Source organism: Rhipicephalus sanguineus, chromosome 3, assembly GCF_013339695.2.
Source record: "Rhipicephalus sanguineus isolate Rsan-2018 chromosome 3, BIME_Rsan_1.4, whole genome shotgun sequence".
Classification (NCBI taxonomy): Eukaryota; Metazoa; Arthropoda; class Arachnida; order Ixodida; family Ixodidae; genus Rhipicephalus; species Rhipicephalus sanguineus.
Window position 1 is genome coordinate 190,860,538 of NC_051178.1, and position 19,455 is coordinate 190,879,992.

A 19,455-nucleotide genomic window follows, 5' to 3' on the forward strand; every position below is an offset into this window, starting at 1 on the left:
GGATATAAGTGTCTAAACGGGAGCTCTCGTGTGGGCTTCTTGGCAGATGGTACCAGGCTTATACAGCTATTGAATTAAAATTCATACAGCCATCTCGTTAGAGTACAAGCGCGCATATGGCACTGCATCTCGTGTGTTAATATACAATGGTGCAAACATTTGTTTTCTTTTTTGAAGAGGGAGAGGGTGGTTGGAGCCTCCGTTCCCTGTCTGGCCAGTGCTTGCAAGTCTCTCATGTTTCAGCTTGTGTCGATTCGGGACGTTGACTGGCAGCCGGTTTATTGCGATTATGGCTTCTTCGGGAATATGTTCGTTTACTGTAAGAAAGGCCGACCCGCCATTTTTGTATCCTAACGATGAGAAAACGCTCGTGGCTATAGTCGTTAAATAGTTATAGTACTGTCTAACCCGTGCAGTAAGCAAGCTTGGGTCATGGTGCAGTGCGAAACCGTACGTACATAGGCGTGCGCAGCAGGGGCGTAGCCAGAAATTTTTTTCGGGGGGGGGGGGGGGATTCAACCATACTTTATGTATGTTTGTGCGTTTTCGGGGGGGGGGGGTTGAACCTCCCCCCCTGGCTACGCCCCTGATGCGCAGGGTTCCCTATCGGGGGGGGGGGGGGGGCGAAGGTTCGTCGCTGCAACCCCCCTACTAAGTCAATGTGCGAGGCGGATTTTGCGCCCCCCCCCCCGCTTCTTTGGTGACTAGGGGGGGGGTCAATATAGGGGGCAGATTTTGCGCCCCCCTTTTAGGTGACTAGGGTAGGCGCCCCCCCCGTGCGCACGCCTATGCGTATATGTGCACGGAGATGGAGTAGTCGAAACGCCTTCACCGTTCACAGTGAAGTGAATGGTTCAGTCGCACTTGTTGTAGGCATAAGGCTGTGCAGAAACGGATGGTTTCTTGTGCAGATTTGGTGCTATAAGTTTGAAAAGACAGCTTGCCTCCGAAGTTACTCGAATGACTTTCTCGAAACGCTTGAACTCAGCTAGGTTATATTGGACAGTTTCCGCCCGCCACGGTCGTCTACTAGTTGTGGTGCTCGACTGCTGACCCGAAGGTCGCAGGATCGAATCCCAGCCGCGGCGGCCGCATTTTCGATGGAGGCACATATGCTTGGGGCCCGTGTGCTTAGATTAGGTGCACGTTAAAGAACCCCAGGTGGTCGAAATTTCCAGAGCCCTCCACTACGGCGTCTCTTGTAATCATATAGTAGTCTTGAGGCGTTAAACCCCACCAATTATTATTGGACAGTTTCCGCTCGATAAGTGTGCTGTGGTGCTATAGTTTCGTATTCGTGCACTTTTCAGAGCCCGATGAAAGGAGTGGAGCAGCGTTTACCAAACAGACAAGCGTACGGCGTATGTTTTACCAACGCCTCTTCTAGAGGAGGCGTTGGTTTTACGCACTAACGATCGTGTCCATGGGCGTCCGGAGGGCGGTGCAAGGGGGGGCAGCTGCCCCCCCTTGGAATTTTGGATAATAATTTTCTATGCAGTAGCAGTAAGCTACACAGCTTGATTAGCACACTCCAGTCCCGCATATCCGCGTGAAACATCATTCAGGATTACCAGCCAACTTTGCACGTTACACACTGCTATGGACTAATCTTGCCGGTCATGTCATGGCAATGAAACAAAAGCTACCTATGCTGTATGCCCCCTTCCCCCTCCCTCTGCTGATGCACCCCCCTGGAAAAAGTTCTGCGGACGCCCTTGATCGTGTCTGCAAAGCTGCCAAGCCGCTAGACGCGGCTATAGTCAAGCCGACAGCTCAGACGAAAGCTCATCCTCCCTCCCTTCCTTCCAGACGAGGGAGCGCTTCTCTTTGCCTTTAGCGTCCCCGATTATGACGTGACATCGGAGAGCCATTCAATGCGCAACGCTGTAAACTGGTATAGTGGAACCGGTGGAACGACGAAAACGACGCTGTGTACAGTGCAGTGAGAGGGGCGGTGCATGACAAACGTGACGCAGTTCCTCGTCACCAGAAAATGGAAAAGGTAGGGAAGAAATGTCGTCTCCGGACAATTGTTGAGGCGAAGATCGAGGGCGTCCATGATTGCATGCAGTGAAGTGCACCTCCTGACAGCATGGTGTCGCGACACATACCCAGTCTAATAAAAATTTTGCGATGTGGCACTGAAGAAACGAGTTCGCTTCTGTTGACCACCTTTCTTCTATAGCACCGCACTGACCGAGAGAAGACGCTTGATACGCAGAAAGCCTTATTATCGCATCGATTCTTATTTTCGAGGCATGATGATCGAGCATCTTAACCCGGGAATTCAGTTGGCCTACGTGCTCTCGCTGCCCGGTCTGCGAGCCATAAATGGCAAGCTGGATGCACGTTGAGCAGGGTGGCCTCCCACTGTGCCCAAGTCAACACAAGCGCTTTAACCTGCACAAACTATTACCATTTATCCAACGCCACTATGGCCGCACTGCGATCACACGAGAGTTTTATTGCTGCGTAAAATTTGGTACTGCACGCACAACCCCCATCTCAGCATCAGCAGATCCACGGCACAAAAAAAGAAAAAAAGAAATGCAGATTTCGAGCCGCCTTAGAAGTTTCCGCTAGATGTCGCCGTGACGACATAGATAACGTCATAACATCGCCTGCTGCGTGATGTTAGCGGTAAAAATCAACAACGCTTATGTGCTAGAGGTACCAGATGCTTAAAATGGCATGTTTGAGGACATTTCACTGAGGCAAAAATTCAGCAAAATATACAAGGCTGAAATCCGTGGCGTCACGGTGTCAAGTCAAGTGCTGTGGATCAGGCGCGAAATTCCAAAACTAAACATTGATTTTCGTTTTCCCCAAAGAATATTTTATCGGTCTGAATTGGTGTGGTGTACGTCCCTTTAAATGGAACTTTACAATAATTAAAGTACTGGTGTTCCCTGGTGAGAAACACCTCGCGGAAGCCCTCCAGGGCATTTTTGTAAGTACTTTCGAAATTAACTGTGTTCCTTTACTGTCAAAATAATCATTTTCGACGAACTGAAAGCACAAGATAGTCCACAGTCGCAGTCTCTTTGCAGAAAACCGAGCACCCGCTTCACGCTGTCACCGCGTTGGAGACCCCTGAACCGGCTTCTTGCGTGAAAGGTAGTCACTCGCTCAGTGCAAACTATGTGAAATATCTCGTTAGAGTAGACTGCCTGTATAACCAAACGGAGCATAACAGAAAGAAGCCTCAAGCCAGCGATCGCACGGGTTCGCGACGACTGACGGTGCCTCTGCATGTATGAGCGTCTGCATGTATGTTCATACTGATGGTTTCGCTTTTGCTACGAGCGCGTTTGGGCACCGCGCTGTGAACTTTAGGCCGCAAAATATGAGAATTTGTGAGTAAACAAACTACTGTTGCGCGGACGCTATCAGAGCAGTTCAATAACAATTTCCTTACAACTGCGGCTTCGGTGCGCATGGCAACTTTGTGACCTGCCGTCCCGACGATTCAGTGTTCTTTTTTTATTTTTCGGTCTAAATTCGGGTACGTTTCAATGTCATTTGACAAGTTGTCTCGCACTGCGTATTTGGGTATTAATCGGTCTTCTCAGCGGGCAAATGCCGCTGCTTCTGTTTCTTTATTCAGCGCATTCGTTTCGTTTGGTGTTCACACAAAACGTGAGCAAATGCGACGCCTTTTTTTTTATGCTCCTTAATTATCGTTCCGTTTGCATTCCAGTGAACTTGCCGCTCTCTGTCAGCAACAAATTCATAGACCAAAGCTCACTTCGAGATTGCTGGTGGAAGGAGAACCAGTCTACGAGACTGAGCATGTAGTAGCATGAAACTCCCAGGAAAAGAAAGAAAATACAGTAACGTTTGCCGGACTTGTTCCGCAAACGTCGGCTGTGAACTAGGACCCACATGAACTTGAAATAGCGGTGAATAAAATAGAAGGTATTGCAGCAACCAGCAGCCGCAAAACAGGATAGTAATTATTTAGCAAGTACCCCAGCAATTTTGGCAGCAGTGTCGTGTCTAACGCCAACAGGGTGGCATCTTTCCCACGTAAATAAATGAGGCTCCAAGAAAATACATGGGTTTGGCCGGTGGGCCGATAATCGGTGGGCCGATCACGGAGGCAATGCAATATTTATGTAGCTTATGAAGCAATGCATGCCTCATCAAATGGGAAGATTGCCCGTCGGCGTCCCGCGTCGGCGGCGTCAACACGAGTGATGGAAAAAATAATCGTCACGTGATGGTGTCACCATATGACGTCATCATGACGTCACAGATCGCCAAAATATGTAGCGTCATTATGACGTCACATAATGTGGCGTCACATGATGACGTATTCACACGTCATGGTCGCTTTGCATTGCCTCCGTGATCGGTCACGGAGGCCGTGCAAAACCGCGTTAGGTGCAGAACGCTTTTGGAGGGGTGCGCGGGAGAATCAGTACATCGACTGACAAGAAGAAGATGGCTTTCGCCTTCTAGTCATCTTTAACGAATGCATAAGGGACCCTGTGCGTTTTTTAATTCAACGTATCTAAACAATGACTTGCGCATCTGCAGCCGATTTTGTGGACGCTGAGCACGGGGCTGACGATCAAGAGGTCGCATTGGAGTGTTCTGAGATGGCATCGCACGTGGTAAAAGGTAGCGCTTTTACCATCCTGTGGCAGATAAGCATCATTTGCCGGTGAGAAGCGTGCGCGAGCCATCCTCTCAGTGCGTGCTGTGTGCTACTCACCGAACATATCGCAGGCCCGACGCAGTAACAAAAGTCTTCGTCGCGGAAGTGCTTGTTGCACACAAGGCTCGTAGCGGATGGCTACTTGCCGGTTCTTAGCTTTACAACCCATGCTTCACGCTGTTTCTTGTTCCGCGGTTACCAGTGCAGGCTGCCACTGGGCTCCTTTGCGTAAGCGCGGCAGTGCGGCACCGAGCGGTAGAGCCCCATGTTCGTCGCCTTCGGAGGCAGCCGCTTTATTACAATGGTTTCAATTGAGTAGAAAATGACAGAAAACTTCCGAATTTGAACAGACCGCAGCGCATGTGGGACTTGAAACTCGTTTTCAAAGCGCGCGGCAGTGCGCCACAAGTAGCCGACGCGGCCGCTGAGACCACGTGATCCTGCCAAGCACGTCACGCCGACGGTGGCGCCGGCGTTTCAGGTGGTGGGCTTCGAGGCCAGTACTGTTCCCGAGGGCCGAAGGGGCTCCAGCCCCCTCCTGCCGTCCGCTTCCGAAGCCCCTGCTACGACGGCTCGTCTCAAGTAGCCAGTCACGTCGAATTCCAGTTTATACTGCAACGTACACTCAGCCACAGAGGCACGGGATACACTGAGAAGCGACGTATGCCCATAGGCGTGCGCAGGGTTCTCTATTAGATGGGAGGTGCAAAGTTACCGCAGCGCCCTCCCGCCTACCCCAATGGTCGAGTCCGAAAGACAGTAAGCTTCGCAGTAGATGCAAAAGCGACAATTGAGCAACGACGTGCTGCTCACGACGGCCTGCCCCTGGTCCTCGACTTTCCGGGGGTAAAAATGGGAAGTATAAGCCATGCTTAGAATGCGATATCATAGGTACCCGGCCGCCATTGTCGTCCAGAACCTGGATGGCCATAACCCTTTACATTAAACAATGACGTGAGAGGTCCGAATGAGTGAAGACGGAGGCTGACTTGGCGCGCCCCCTTATAGGATAAAGGGGGGGGGGGGGGCACCTCACCTGTGCGCCCGCCTATGCATATGACATCGAGGCGCATTTGTCGCGGAACACGTGTGTCCCATATCCTATGCCAAGCTTGTGCAGCTCACATACACATGGCATGACGAGAGTTGCACGCCGGACGGGCAATCGATATATTACGCGGAACCTGCTTATCGGAGGAGAGTGCCCGTCTTTGTATGACTTCCCGCTGGCCTCGTCTTTACCGAGAGCAGCCCAATAGATCCATAGTTCCGCCTTCGGAGGCACCTGACCTGGTTTTGCATTCCCTCCGTGATTAGTGCGTCAAGTGTTTGCGGAGCTTGATGCGCCGGTGTCAAGCTAAGTGCCCTAATTATATAGTGGCCTTATCAGCGAAGAAATTCGCACGAGGACCGAGAAACAAAACTAAAATTCAAACACCCACGTACGGAACATCGTCTCTGCATCGCACTTGCCCCATTCCACGTCAAGCGCTCCAGGTGTTGTGGCGACCGTCTCAGATTGTCTTGTCCTTTTATTACGGTAATATTCGATGCTTTTAGCGGAGCATTTTTCATAAATATGTTTATCCAAAATTTCTTTCTCGTCACGTGATGTACTTTCAATGTTCACTCTGTGAGTTCGTCGTTTAGAGCGTTTGATAAATGGTCTTCCTCGGCAACGTTTGTTGGTAATAAGAACTGGAACGTTTTATGTATCCTGAATATCCACAAAATTGCGTTATACTAAAATTTTTTTTACCGAGAAAGTAACTCAGATTTTGTTGCTGCTTTTAATAAACTTCACAGTTTTAGACGTTCATTTGATCAGGAAGAGTACTTCTGGGCCAGTTTATACTACACGTATTTCCCGAAAAAGAAAGAAAGAAAGAAGAAAAGGAAAAAGAAAAATGTGACAATCACGCCGATATTACGGTTTTAATCCACTTCCAATGGTCATTTTCGCGTGGAGAGGCTCCTATAGTAAAGAAACGTACATTTGATACGCCTCTCTATTGGCATTTCAGTTCCGCCAATATTTCGTTTCAATTTTGGTATTAGGCGGGATGTGAATTTTCGAAGTTGGCGTGCACCTGCAAACAGTTGGCATACAGTTCTGCATCACATGGCACGGCCAACGCCGTGCGCAACGTCGGGCTGGTAAGAGCATTCCGCCGACCCATGGGGGCTCGACTGCCTTGGCATTCAAATTTCAATAATAATAATTGTTGGGGTTTAATGTCCCAAAACAACGATATGATTATGAGGGACGCCGCAGAGGAGGGCCCCGGAAATTTCGACCACCTTGAGTTCGCATCCTCCACATCAAATACCCACAGTTCCTTAAAATAAAAATCTGAGATGGGCGCTAGCACACTTGGGATAGAATGGCTCGATTCCAACTCGCTCGGAACAGCACTCGATATCTCTGTCAACCGCGATGCCCGTGTTTTGGTGCGGGGACCGAGAACTGGCGCGTTAGACTGCTGCCTTCTACGACAAAACCGCGTAGAAAGAGAAGATAAGTTAAGAGAAAGTAAAAAGGGCTGGCTTGAAGAGCGTGTCCTTATATAGCCTTCTACTCGTTATAACCGTAGCAAGGGGGACAGATGCAGGAGACTGTTTAATCGCACAATTAGTTACTGTGCACACTTCACGTTTCCATGTGTGTTACATTACTGGCTACTACGCCTTACGGGCAACTGGGCCATGCTCATTGGTTGTTGTATTCATTGGGCTGTGACTAGATTGCTAAAGTATGACTCCACGCCCGGGGAAATAACTGACAGTATACGCCTCTCCATTTTGGGCTGAGCGGTTCTCAGGTCCTTTATTATCACGCAGGAGGGTGCCACCCAATACAGATGGAACACGAGGTATGCATGTTCCTGTTATATGTTTTTAATTCGCTTTTTATGCACTGATAAGTTGCATCATACCAATTAATTGACGACTCTTTCTTTTTCTTTTTTTAATGGAGTGGCGTGGCTGACACTCCACGGACCGCAAGATTCGCTTCTTCGGGGGATATTAACGGAGCGGCATAATTTCCTCTGTAACTGAAAAGGAGAGATAGGAGGGGATTGTGAACCAAGGAGACCACGAGCCCTTTGACACGGCGTGACGAAGAAAGTTGCTCAGCGCGAGGCGGCGAATTCGTCCGCCTTCATTGTGGCCTTCGAAGGGAGTGGTTGGCAGTTTTCTCGCAACCTTTCACCGTGCCACGGGTTCTCGCCTTTATTACGCAGCCCTTGAGTTGCTGCTGATGGGAACTCCACAGCGTCGCCTGTCTTATCTCTAGCATTTCCGGATATTCGATGACTGCACGACTCGCCGTACTGATGAGGGTGATAATAAGGCATCTGCCAACCTCGAGAGGACTGGCCATGACTCGGGTGATTTCCAGAAACGCATTAGGTGTGGACACACACACACACGAATAAAAGGTTGTTAGCACACAGAGTCCTTTTCTTGGACAACCGTTTGAAACGAGCAGTAAAACAAATGATTTATGGGATCAACAGTGCAATCGTTTACGTTCTCGAATAAATTTCTCTGGGGCGATGCGTGTGTTCCTGTCGGAGTCTCGTAGCACAGGACCCGGCTTATCTTGCCGAGAGTGTTCTCGAAGCTCGAATGGTGGCAATTGTCTTCGATTAAGTACGACCTCGTGAAAATGACAGCTCTACGCAAGAATAGATTGGCGGGAAAGTGTGCTCATTATCACGGACACTAGCGGCGCTAAAACACGGGACAAGAAGGTACACACAGACAAGGCGCTGACGTCTGTGTATACCTTGTCTTTTGTCGCTGCTTTCCGTGATACCATGTTGTGAGTTTCCTTATGTGCGCGGTCGCTTAACTTTGTCCCATGTGCGATGAATTAAGTCGGGATGACTGACCGCTTCCATTTTCCTTTCTGAACATCTTTCACACTTGCCTCTTTTGACGCTCCTTCTTGACGTAAGCGGCCGTAGTCGAACCAGAAATCTTTCCGGAGTCAATGCTTCGACAAGGATAGTTTTCCTCGCCAGTGCGCAAATCCCCTTGTCGAACCGTATGCTCCGGAGACAGCTCTCACATAACAAGCACAGCTGACGATCCAAATGCCCCTTCTTACAGTGTCAATATCTGTCTCGTTTGGTATCCCTTCTAGACAAGCGACGTATTTTTCGTTGCCGGTGCTAAATTCATGGTCATTTAGCTATATTTAACGTCTGTTTCATTCAAGGAACACTTCATGGCTTAGAGCCTTCTTTTTGATTATAAGCACTTCTCTAGAGCGTCATATATGCTCACTTTAGCTCGCAGTTTAAGTTACAAAGACAGCGGTTTCCAATTGGCCCGAATTTTTGGTTTTGTTTGTCGCGGGCATGAGTTACAATGAGTGTTGCATGACATATAACAATACATAATTTGACGTAATTCTAATTACCATGAGGAAACTCTAGCTACGCAGAGCAGCTATACCAAAGTTGTTCTTAGTGTAGGAAGGGAGGCCCCATATCGACTGGACAGGCGTTTTGTGTCGTTTTATAATTTTATCATCTAGGGCATATCCTGCGCTAAAATCAAGGAGTGTCAATCGCCTGACTACGCCCTATAGATGAATATCAAGGCACCACGTTCCCAAACGTCCTCGTCGAACATAATGAAATATTAGCACATGTGGACAGTGCGTTTTCCAGCTCATTGATGAAGACTTCTCATTGTTTCCTTTAAAAAATCTCTGACATATTTGCAGTTAACATTGCAAGTTTTCGTTAAAAAATGATGTCTACCCTAATCTCTCTCATCCTTGAGAAGACCAGCTCCACGTAACAAGAAATTGGTACCATCCTTAATGGGCTATCTAGAGTATTGCTAAAAGGAGTTGAAACCACCACGCCTGGATGCACGAAATACATGATGCCGTGAAGCATCGAAGTGGCGCATACCGCAGTCACTTCCTTGTGCGAAGTGCGACGCTACCAAGTCGGGGTGCAGAAAGAGGTTCAACAGCATGAAGTCTAGGCGAAGACGTGCCTCGACTCACCCTGCGAGTCACTGCGGTAAAAATAACAAGCTACAACAAGCACGCAAGTGGGAGAAAAATAACGCGAAGGAGCGACAGCAAGCAGGTAAAGAGAATGAGAACAAAAAAAGCGAAGGAAAGCAGGGCCGGTTACCGGATTCTTGTCAAGGACGGGGATGGTGTCGAGCGTGCCACTCTGCTATTTGTAAAGTGACAATGTCGACCTACCATTGCGCGTGTTACGAAGGCGTTGGCCAAGTTATAACGTCTTATTTACTAGGAGGTTTTTATCGAGAGCGTCAAATAAACTGTCATGCAATGTATCGTTATTCTCTGGCATGTGGGGCACGTCCGGTGAAGTCGGGCCTATGGCAGTGCACGCCGACAGAGCTATTGGACTCGATCGAGCTATGTATACGTATAGATATATAGGATTGAAGAAGGGTCGCCACCGTGCGTGCTTCTGGCCCAGCCAGCCATGCATCCACGTACTATCGAGACGCGCCTCAGGGGTTGAGGACGGCGTATCCGTGAAGCGTGGCGGAAACTTGCCTCGCTATCTCGACGGCGGTGGCCGCGCGGCTGCACGCGGCGGCGGGCGCGACCGGACGAACTGCCTCTTCCCGGGCCGTTTCCTGAGCTCGTGTCACCCCGCTTGTCAGCTAGTGGGGCTGGGCCTGGCTGTGCGCGACCGCCGTGCACTGTCGACGAGGAATGGCGCACACAGCCGCACGCCGACTCGAGCTAACCAAAATGCGGCCAGCTACTTTCCTTCGATCGGAGCGAGAAACTTCAGCTTCAGTTCTACCGGCTCCCTCTTCTGTTTGCCGCTTGCCGATATCTTAGTAGTCTAGTAACGTTGCCGAAGACAGCACCCCAATGTAAACGGCGACACGATGACTCGGACTAGACGTCCAACGCCGACCACTCACCACACTAGCGGGTCTACAGAGCGAGTCAGACGAGCCTTCAGCCACTGATCGAATGAATGACGGAAGCAAAGCCGAGACTAGGCCTCCTCCAGAGGCGCAGCCGCTATTCTTCGATCTCCGAACAGAACGCTCGCGCCGCAAGAATAGGTCCACGCGAGACCGGCCGCCCGCGCGGTTACCTGAAACGGCGCGACGTGCCTGCTTGACGGTGCGGCGTCGACTGTGCGCTGGGAGAGGGGGCGGCGTCCGAACGTGGACTGGCGCGCGCTAAATTTACGCCGCTGCGGCCGAGCGCGCCTCCGAAGGGGGGCATCGGCAGCGGCCGGCCCAGAATCGGGAGTGGCTCTCGGCCCGCGGCCTCACCAAGGCCTTTGCAGGGCCGGTCGCTGCACTCGCGTGGGCACCGGCAGCCAGACGGCGGGCCGGCTCGTTTGGCGGTCGCTGCTGGACAGCCGACGCGCGCGGAATGTCGCCGTGGAGTTGCAGTAGACAGGCGCTTCAGAAGCGTTGCCCGCTCGGTCAGTAGCCCTACTAGTCCACGTGTTTGAAAGACGAACCGTGGTCGCCGGATCTAACGAAGGCGTGTATATACATTGGTGAATGTTTGGCTGCAAAGCACAAAACTCCTGCCGCGTTGGCCGGATGGTTATACGTACTGCTAGCTAAAAGGGGCACGTGGTGGCAGGTTCGATTCTCTACCGCGGTTGCAGTTCGATGGGAGTGGGAGCTGAAGAAAAAAAATAATAAAAGGTGCTTGTGGAGTACCATTAAAAAAAAGACAAATTTTGGGTACCACAAAGATACGTGCGCATTATCTGTAGCAACTCTGGTGACGACTCTACCTTTTGACTTGCGAAAATTGCAAGCCGTTTGGCTTGAGTACTTAGATAAACCATATTTTTCTGCCATCCATTTCATGCGTATTTGTTACTTCTTCACTTCAAGGGGGGGGGGGGGGGGGGGGGGGGGGGGGGGGGGGGGGGGGGGGGGGGGGGAGGTTGGCGAAGGTTCATCACAGCGCCCCGTCTCTCTACTAAGTCAATGTATGGGGTAGACTTTGCCCCCCCCCTCTTATGTGACTAGGGGGGGCGGCCACCCCCTGCCCCTCCCCCCCCCCCCCCCATGCCCATGCTTATGCTTATGAGGCAATCAGGTATTCGATACGCTGATTTGATATCCCGAACGTTTTATGTTAATCTTGAAATAAGAACTACATTTAGCCAAAATATTTTGGGGTATTTCAAGTGTATACGAATATGCGAAAAAAGTAAAGGTTTTTAAATGTCACATCTCACATGGTCGATATGTTATAAGAAATCGTTGAACGGGGAATGTCGCTGGAGAGAGAGAGAGAGAGAAATGACAGTTATTTGCGCTCGTCGAGAACGACGGGGGAGAAGGCTTTGGCGTCTGCCCCTATTCATATTCGTCGGCCGGTATCCCTCGAGACTCGCCGGCGGTCAGGGCGAGACCGATGTCTTTGCGTTGTTCTTCGGCTTCGTGGCTGAGTAATAAGGCTTCCCAGCATTGTACAATTGCAAAAATTTCGACAAGTGGACTTGTCTTCATCAAGGCAGCAACACATATGTTAGTCATTTCGATTGGAAGTCACAAACAGCAACGGCAACAAAATTAAAAATGCTTACGCTGGCCAAAGGCGTCTTCACAGAGGCCATACTATATGTATGTCCGTGCGTGCGTTTGTATGTGTGCCTGCATCTATACACATGCGAACTTGAAAAATTTCGGGGGTGGGGGTGGTTATGCCAGTGAAGACGAGGTATAAAAGGAAGCATATAAAGGCGGTAATTGGGAGGTTCGTTGATTTAAATACGCAACTTCTCACTTCCGACGTCGTGGGTATGTAAATGTACATGTTGTGGGGAGTGTATGTAAATGTACAGCCAGCGGAGTGGAGAGGAGGTTCAAGCACCTCAACCCATCCCCCCCCCCCGAAATTTTTCAATTTTGAATGTGTATACGCACGCAGGGTTTGACAACGCGTATACGCGACAGGATTTTAACGTTATTCATGTGATGACCCGACAGTCATATTCGTCAAATCCTCTTACCCTGCCATGCCAATTTTGGTCTACACCAAGTTAAGGAGGCGATCATGAGAGAACCCAGACGTAGGCGGCTAGATAGATGCGTAGGTAGAAACGCTCGAAGTGCCAAAGCTTCGCTAAGAAATGCTTCGCATTTAAAAAATTCTGTGCGCGCCCCTGGTGAAAATTATGTAGTTACGTTACGCGCTGCCGTGAGCAAGCACCAAATGTGACACAACCGGTACAATGGCGCACTGACTTCGCAAAGTACACCGACCGCTCGTACATTCTCGGCGGTGATACAGCGTTTCATTTATAACTGTGACCGTTGTTTAAGCTTCCGCACCGGATGCGTCTTCACCGTTTGTATAGTGTAGATGACAATGGTATCACAACTAAACGTATCTGAAAGCATATCGTTCACATGGTTCCATTTATTGAGGTCGTATATTGCAGTTCAGCAAGCTATGGAGATCTGTTTTCCTGCGATGTCTAGCGCCGCAATCAGACAGCACAAATGCACAACATGCCATTTAGGGAGAAAGTATCCGGGCGCCTTACTGTTGCAGACCCGCTTTTTTTTCGCTGTGCACTCACTCACTCACTCACTCATTCCCTCACTCACTCACTCACTCATTCCCTCACTCACTCATTCCCTCACTCACTCACTCACTCAGTCACTCATCACCTCATCTCACTCACTCACTCATTCCTCACTCACTCACTCATTCCTCACTCAACTCACTCACTTCATTCCCTCACTCAGCTCACTCCCTCACTCATTCCCTCACTCGCTAACTCACTCACTCATTCCCTCACTCACTCACTCACTCATTCCCTCACTCACTCACTCACTCACTCACTCACTCATTCCCTCACTCACTCACTCACTCATTCCCTCACTCACTCCCTCACTCACTCCCTCACTCACTCATTCCCTCACTCACTCACTCACTCATTCCCTCACTCACTCACTCATTCCCTCACTCACTCACTCACTCATTCCCTCACTCACTCACTCACTCATTCCCTCACTCACTCACTCATTCCCTCACTCACTCACTCCCCACTCACTCACTCACTCATTCCTCACTCACTCACTCACTCATCCCTCACACTCACTCATTCCCTCACCTCTCATTCCCTCACTCATTCCTCACTCACCTCCCTCACTCACTCATTCCCTCACTCACTCACTCATTCCCTCACTCACTCACTCACTCACTCACTCATTCCCTCGCTCACTCACTCACTCACTCACTCATTCCCTCACTCACTCCCTCACTCACTCACTCACTCACCCATTCCCTCACTCACTCACTCACTCATTCCCTCACTCACTCACTCACTCACTCATTCCCTCACTCACTCACTCATTCCCTCACTCACTCACTCACTCACTCACTCACTCATTCCCTCACTCACTCACTCATTCCCTCACTCACTCACTCACTCATTCCCTCACTGACTCACTCACTCATTCCCTCACTCACTCACTCACTCATTCCCTCACTCACTCACTCACTCGCTCACTCACTCACTCTTTTTTTAAATTATTTAACAAAACACTTTACAGATCGAGGTGTACAGAAGGAAGTCTCATAAAAGCTTAAAAAGTACCTCCTGTACATGGTATAAACCAGCGCCTCCTCTAAAATAGAGGAGGCGCTGTATAAACATAAAACATAAAAATTGCTTAGGCAGAAACAGTGGCTGAATCAATGCAATAAAAAAAAACGACGTGTCATTTTAGGCTACTAAATTTTCGATTTTGCTTGCGTATATATACACACGCACACATACAAACGCACGCACGAACATACATAAGGTATGGTAGAATTCCCCCCCCCCCCCCTCCTGTCCGGTAAAAGATTTCTGGCTACGGCCCTGAGTCCTGACCGTCGGGTCAGCATTTGAGCACCATAACCAAGATCACCGCGGCGGGTATAGTGTCAAATCGAAGAAATGATTTCCGATTGCGTTTCGATCGGACTCGAAGCTAGAGATTCTTAACCATTAAAAGCAGACCGCCTGCATGTGCTTTATTTCCGGTGGAATGTTCCTCAATGATTCAACCGAGAGGTGGTGACGCGGCGTTGCCGCCATACTTCGTTTTTGTCGGAAGTTGTACGTAAATTGCTCTTTGGTTGAAGTTGCTGATAAGCGGACGGGGAAATTGCGCGTTGCATGGTACAATAGACGCCTGACGATAACGCGAAGGGGCGTGTATACACATCCGAGTTATCATCGTGCAATGCTTCGCGAGTGACGTATACATGCTGCTTGTTATCTGTAAGCTGTGTGACCGTTATGAAAGATCTCTCGTGAAACGCTCGTGCGGTGGTGGGGCCGCAGCGCACGGAAAACGCCGGCGCCCGCGGCTTCCGTTCCTCTAAGAGAGCAGTTAATCGCTACATTTTTTTTAAGCGAAGCTTTAATAACTCGCAGATTTCAGCGGCGGCGTCATACGCGAACAACCCGCGTACGAAATGCGGTCCTCGAAGTTGCGCCGGTCACATGTGTGGTTGTATACGCCGTTCTCCAATAACTGATGCTCTCTCGATCGTGAAGTTGGTCGGCAGTCGGCCATTTCTGATGTGGCAATCCGATCTTTTATCGAGCTTACGTGTCATTTCACGTTGCCACATTTCATTGTTGCCTGGATATGAACGTATGACCGTCGCTATTACCTGTAGCAACTGAAGTTTGCGCTCCTAAGCACGTGGATGAAGCTCCGATTCCCAGCATGGAGGAATGAAAGAAGTTAGGAGGGAGCGTCGCGCAGTAATAAAGAAAGAAACAAATAAAGAAAGAAGGAAAGAAATAAAGAAAGACGGAAATAAATAATAAATAAATAAATAAATAAATAAATAAATAAAATAAATAAATAAATAAATAAATAAATAAATAAGGAAAATTATACTACGTCAGGAACGCACACGCCAAGACTCGCTTGCCCCCCTTTTCCAAGTAACGGCCCCTGAATTTTTTTTTATAATAAACATTGAATCATCATGTACATGTACATAGACAAAACATAAACAAGCGGGACAGTTCCTCGTTGCGCTGTAGACGCTCCGAGATGTTGCCACACGATTGCATGGCTCGCATTCAACACCTTGTTCAGTAAATGTTGACATGCCCGAGCGCCCTCACGGAGTCCCTCGCAACACTGATCTATATGTGTCCGTTAGGAGTCCTTAAACCGCACGAGTCAACCAAATCACTGAACGCACGAGGATGCGGATTCTCCTTTTCAGGGCACGGGAGCTGAGACGGGGCGAAGCTTCTCACTGCGTGCCGCGGCACGTGCGATACCATGCAGGCCAAATTTAGGCGATCGCTCTTTCGTGTCCAAGGTGGGGTCCCCGAAGATCGCGCACGTATGTACTATACGGCGTCGTCGTCGCCAGGCGAAGCAGGTCGCCGCGGCTGAACGAGGAAGGGCGATCCAAGGCCGTCGACGCTTGGCCGCCGGCGAACAATGCGCGCACAGCGTCATTTGCATGCGACACTCTCGCCCTTCGCGCGCCCTGGCTCTCGCCTTGGCGCACGCACTGTGCACGAGGCGCTGCCGTAGCACGCGAGTCGGCCACCGCCCGTTTCTCGTTGGCAATGAATGCTACATACTGCGAAACTGGTACGTCTGCGGCTCAGGCTTTATAGCTTGCATGCATCGATTACTCGTCGGTAAGGAAACGGCGCTACTATACGTTTGGATTGATGAGGTCAATTAACGGGGCCAGAACAGCACGAAGGCTATTATTAGACGCCGCTGCGGTGGGCAGCGGATTAATTGCGGCCATCCTTGAGAAGGTGCGCGTTGACAGCTCTGCATGTGCACGATCGCTTTTGCATTCCCACAGGAATGCGGCCACAGCGCGGTTGCGGTGGCGTTGTTGGGGGGGGGGGGGGTTACACCGGGCCCGTACCCCCCCCCCCCCCGAACTTTTCCCCCCAAGGGATACAGAGCACAAGATGACACTCGACCCCACTTATCTGCCCAGACCCAATGTCCGATCAAGGAGGTGCACCCGCACCCGACAAAAATTTCTGCCTGCGCCACTGCGTGGTCGGGAGTCGAACCCATGGCCTGGCACCATGTGCTGCAGAAAGCCGTAGCCGCTGAGACATTGCGGTAAGATAGTGAACTGCAAATTCGACAATGTATTGTTTCATTAAGCGAAAAACAAGAAATGGGGGCATTTAATGGAAGCTGTGACAGGGTTCTATTTATACACTCTATGTCAAGTTTTACGCACTACTCTAGTTGGAAGGTGTTGGAAATAGCTGGGATTCACTGGCGTAGCCGCGGGAGTGGGGGGGTCAAAGCCCGCTGAAAATTGTCAGTAGTACATGTGTATATATACACGCACACATACAAACGCACGCATGAACACATAACGTATGGTGAACCCCCCCCCCCCCCCCAAAAAAAAAAAAAAATTCTGGCTATGCTTAGAATAACAGAGAGCTGAGCTAGTTGGTAAGTATTCATTCTAAGAAGGACAGTGGTGCAAACAGGACACAAGAAGAAGTCTGGCTATGCCCGGCTGGGAATCATACACATTGGGGAACCAACATCACAAAAATAATGCGCACACACTCGAAACGAAGCACAGCGACTCGTTTGTCGACGCCGAGATTGTCCTCGCGGTATACGTTGAAAAATTTGTACACAAAAAGCAGAACGCCAACCGGCCTGTCCAGTGGCATCGCAACGGGCACCAGGGGCAATCTGTGGACCAAAAAGTGTGCACAGCTGCAAACGCGATGAACGCGCCTTTATTTGATCGGGAAGACAACATCCTGTCTAAACGAAGACGGAGCTGCACAGCTGTGTCGCGCGGATGCACGCCCTGGAAGTTGGCTTTTCCTCCGTACGTCCACACCTCAGTTTAGAGGTTCGTTTCCCGTATCCTGCGGCGGCTGGGCGCTCCCACTTTGGCCTCGATGTATTGAGGAGAGGCCGCCTGTTTCCGTTTCACTTCTTGTTCTTTTTTTTTTCTATCTTAATGACATTAAATTACGGATAAGGCGCTGCATTGTGTTTATATTTCGAGATTATATCGTTACCCGCGGCCTACCGCGTGCTCACGTTTCTATAGCTTGTACTGTGAACACGTAATCGTTCTGTCGAAAGAAAAAAAAAAGAAAACAGAACGGCCTTTGTCTTCTAATACTCCGCTCGAATTATCTATCTCTTTGGAAATTTCCGTCTAAGTTCCCTGTATCCACTTGACCTCATAGTAGGGCAGTAAACCCGACAAAGGTTGAATATAAGTGGTATATAGATGCTCGCCTCTATACCTGCTTCTTAGTGCTATTAGTACAAAGCATACCCAACGCGATCTTTGCGCGTTATGGGCGCTTCTTCTGTCTGCCGGTGTCAAACGTCTTTCGCGGTGCTCTTCAATACCGAGAATGCAAATACACATTTCTCCACCAACGCGGTTCGTTGCAGCAGTGCTTCAGTGCTAAGTGCTAGGCATCGATTGTCAGAATGAGATGGGTTCTTCCGCAATCTATTTTTTTTTTATTCCTTGATCTATGTGCCGCTTGAAGTCAAATATAACACACACACACACACACACACACACACACACACACACACACACACACACACTCATGCACACAAACAAACAAATAAACAGAAAGGACATGATGAGTGGTTTTCAGCGCAAACGACGAAACACAGAGAAGAAGGAGGAACACGAACACCAGCGCTGCTGTTCGTGTTCCTCCTTCTTCTATGTGTTTCGTCGTTTGCGCTGAAAACCACTCATCACGTTTAGCGCAATCCAACTGGCCCAAATGTCGGCTCTTGTGCAGAAGGGACATATATGTGGGTAAAGACAGCGAGCTGAGAAGAATTTGATAATAATTATAATAATTGTTGGCGTTTAACGTCCCAAAATCACGATATGACTGTGAGGGACGCCGTAGTGGAGTGCTCCGGAAATTTCGACCACCTGGGGTTCTTTAACGTGCGCCGAAATCTAAGTGCACGGGTCTCAAGCATTTTCGCCTCCATCGAAAATGCGGCCGCCGCGGCCGGGATTCGATCCCGCGACCTTCGGGTCAGCAGTCGAGCACCACAATCACTAGACCACCGTCGCGCGGTTGAGAAGAATCTCAAGTACCTTCTAATATCGAGATGATTAAATAATATCTCTGTATGTGTGAATTGACTCTGATCGTGTTCCGCGCATGACTGATGTGATCCTGTGTGACATACGTGCAGCGAGTCCTTGTGAATAGAGGGAATGCATCGTTGGAAATTCAACGCTATAGCTCTGCTCATTTATCTGTCCGTTCTGTTGTTGCTGAAACCGTTCAGAAGGAAGGAAGGAAAACGTGAGACATATCATTCAGGATACGTGGCAAAGGTTGGCGAACGAGGCACTCTGACACCAAGCAGAGCCGCGGTATTACATACCTCCGAAGAAAGCGGAATGGCCTGACAGGAGCACTTGACAATGGGTGTGTTCGCCACGCGTGTCTCTTATCTTAGATCGCAATGAGGCTTTGCCGCCTCTTGCTCGCGCCCATATAAGGCAACATCCCGGTACGCCGCGAGAGCGGCGTTATCGCTGACGCGCTGAGCAAATACGCGGTCGTCGATGGATGTACAGCATATGTTTTGATCCTCATCTGAGCTTGTGCGAAATAATTTCATCAAATGCCTTAAACTGTCCTTGCGTTTGGCTCATATTTCCTCACGTAACTCCGGCGAGGCTGTCAGCTACTGTTCTTTCGTTAAAGGGTGTGACAAATCTTAAATATAATTGAACGATTTTG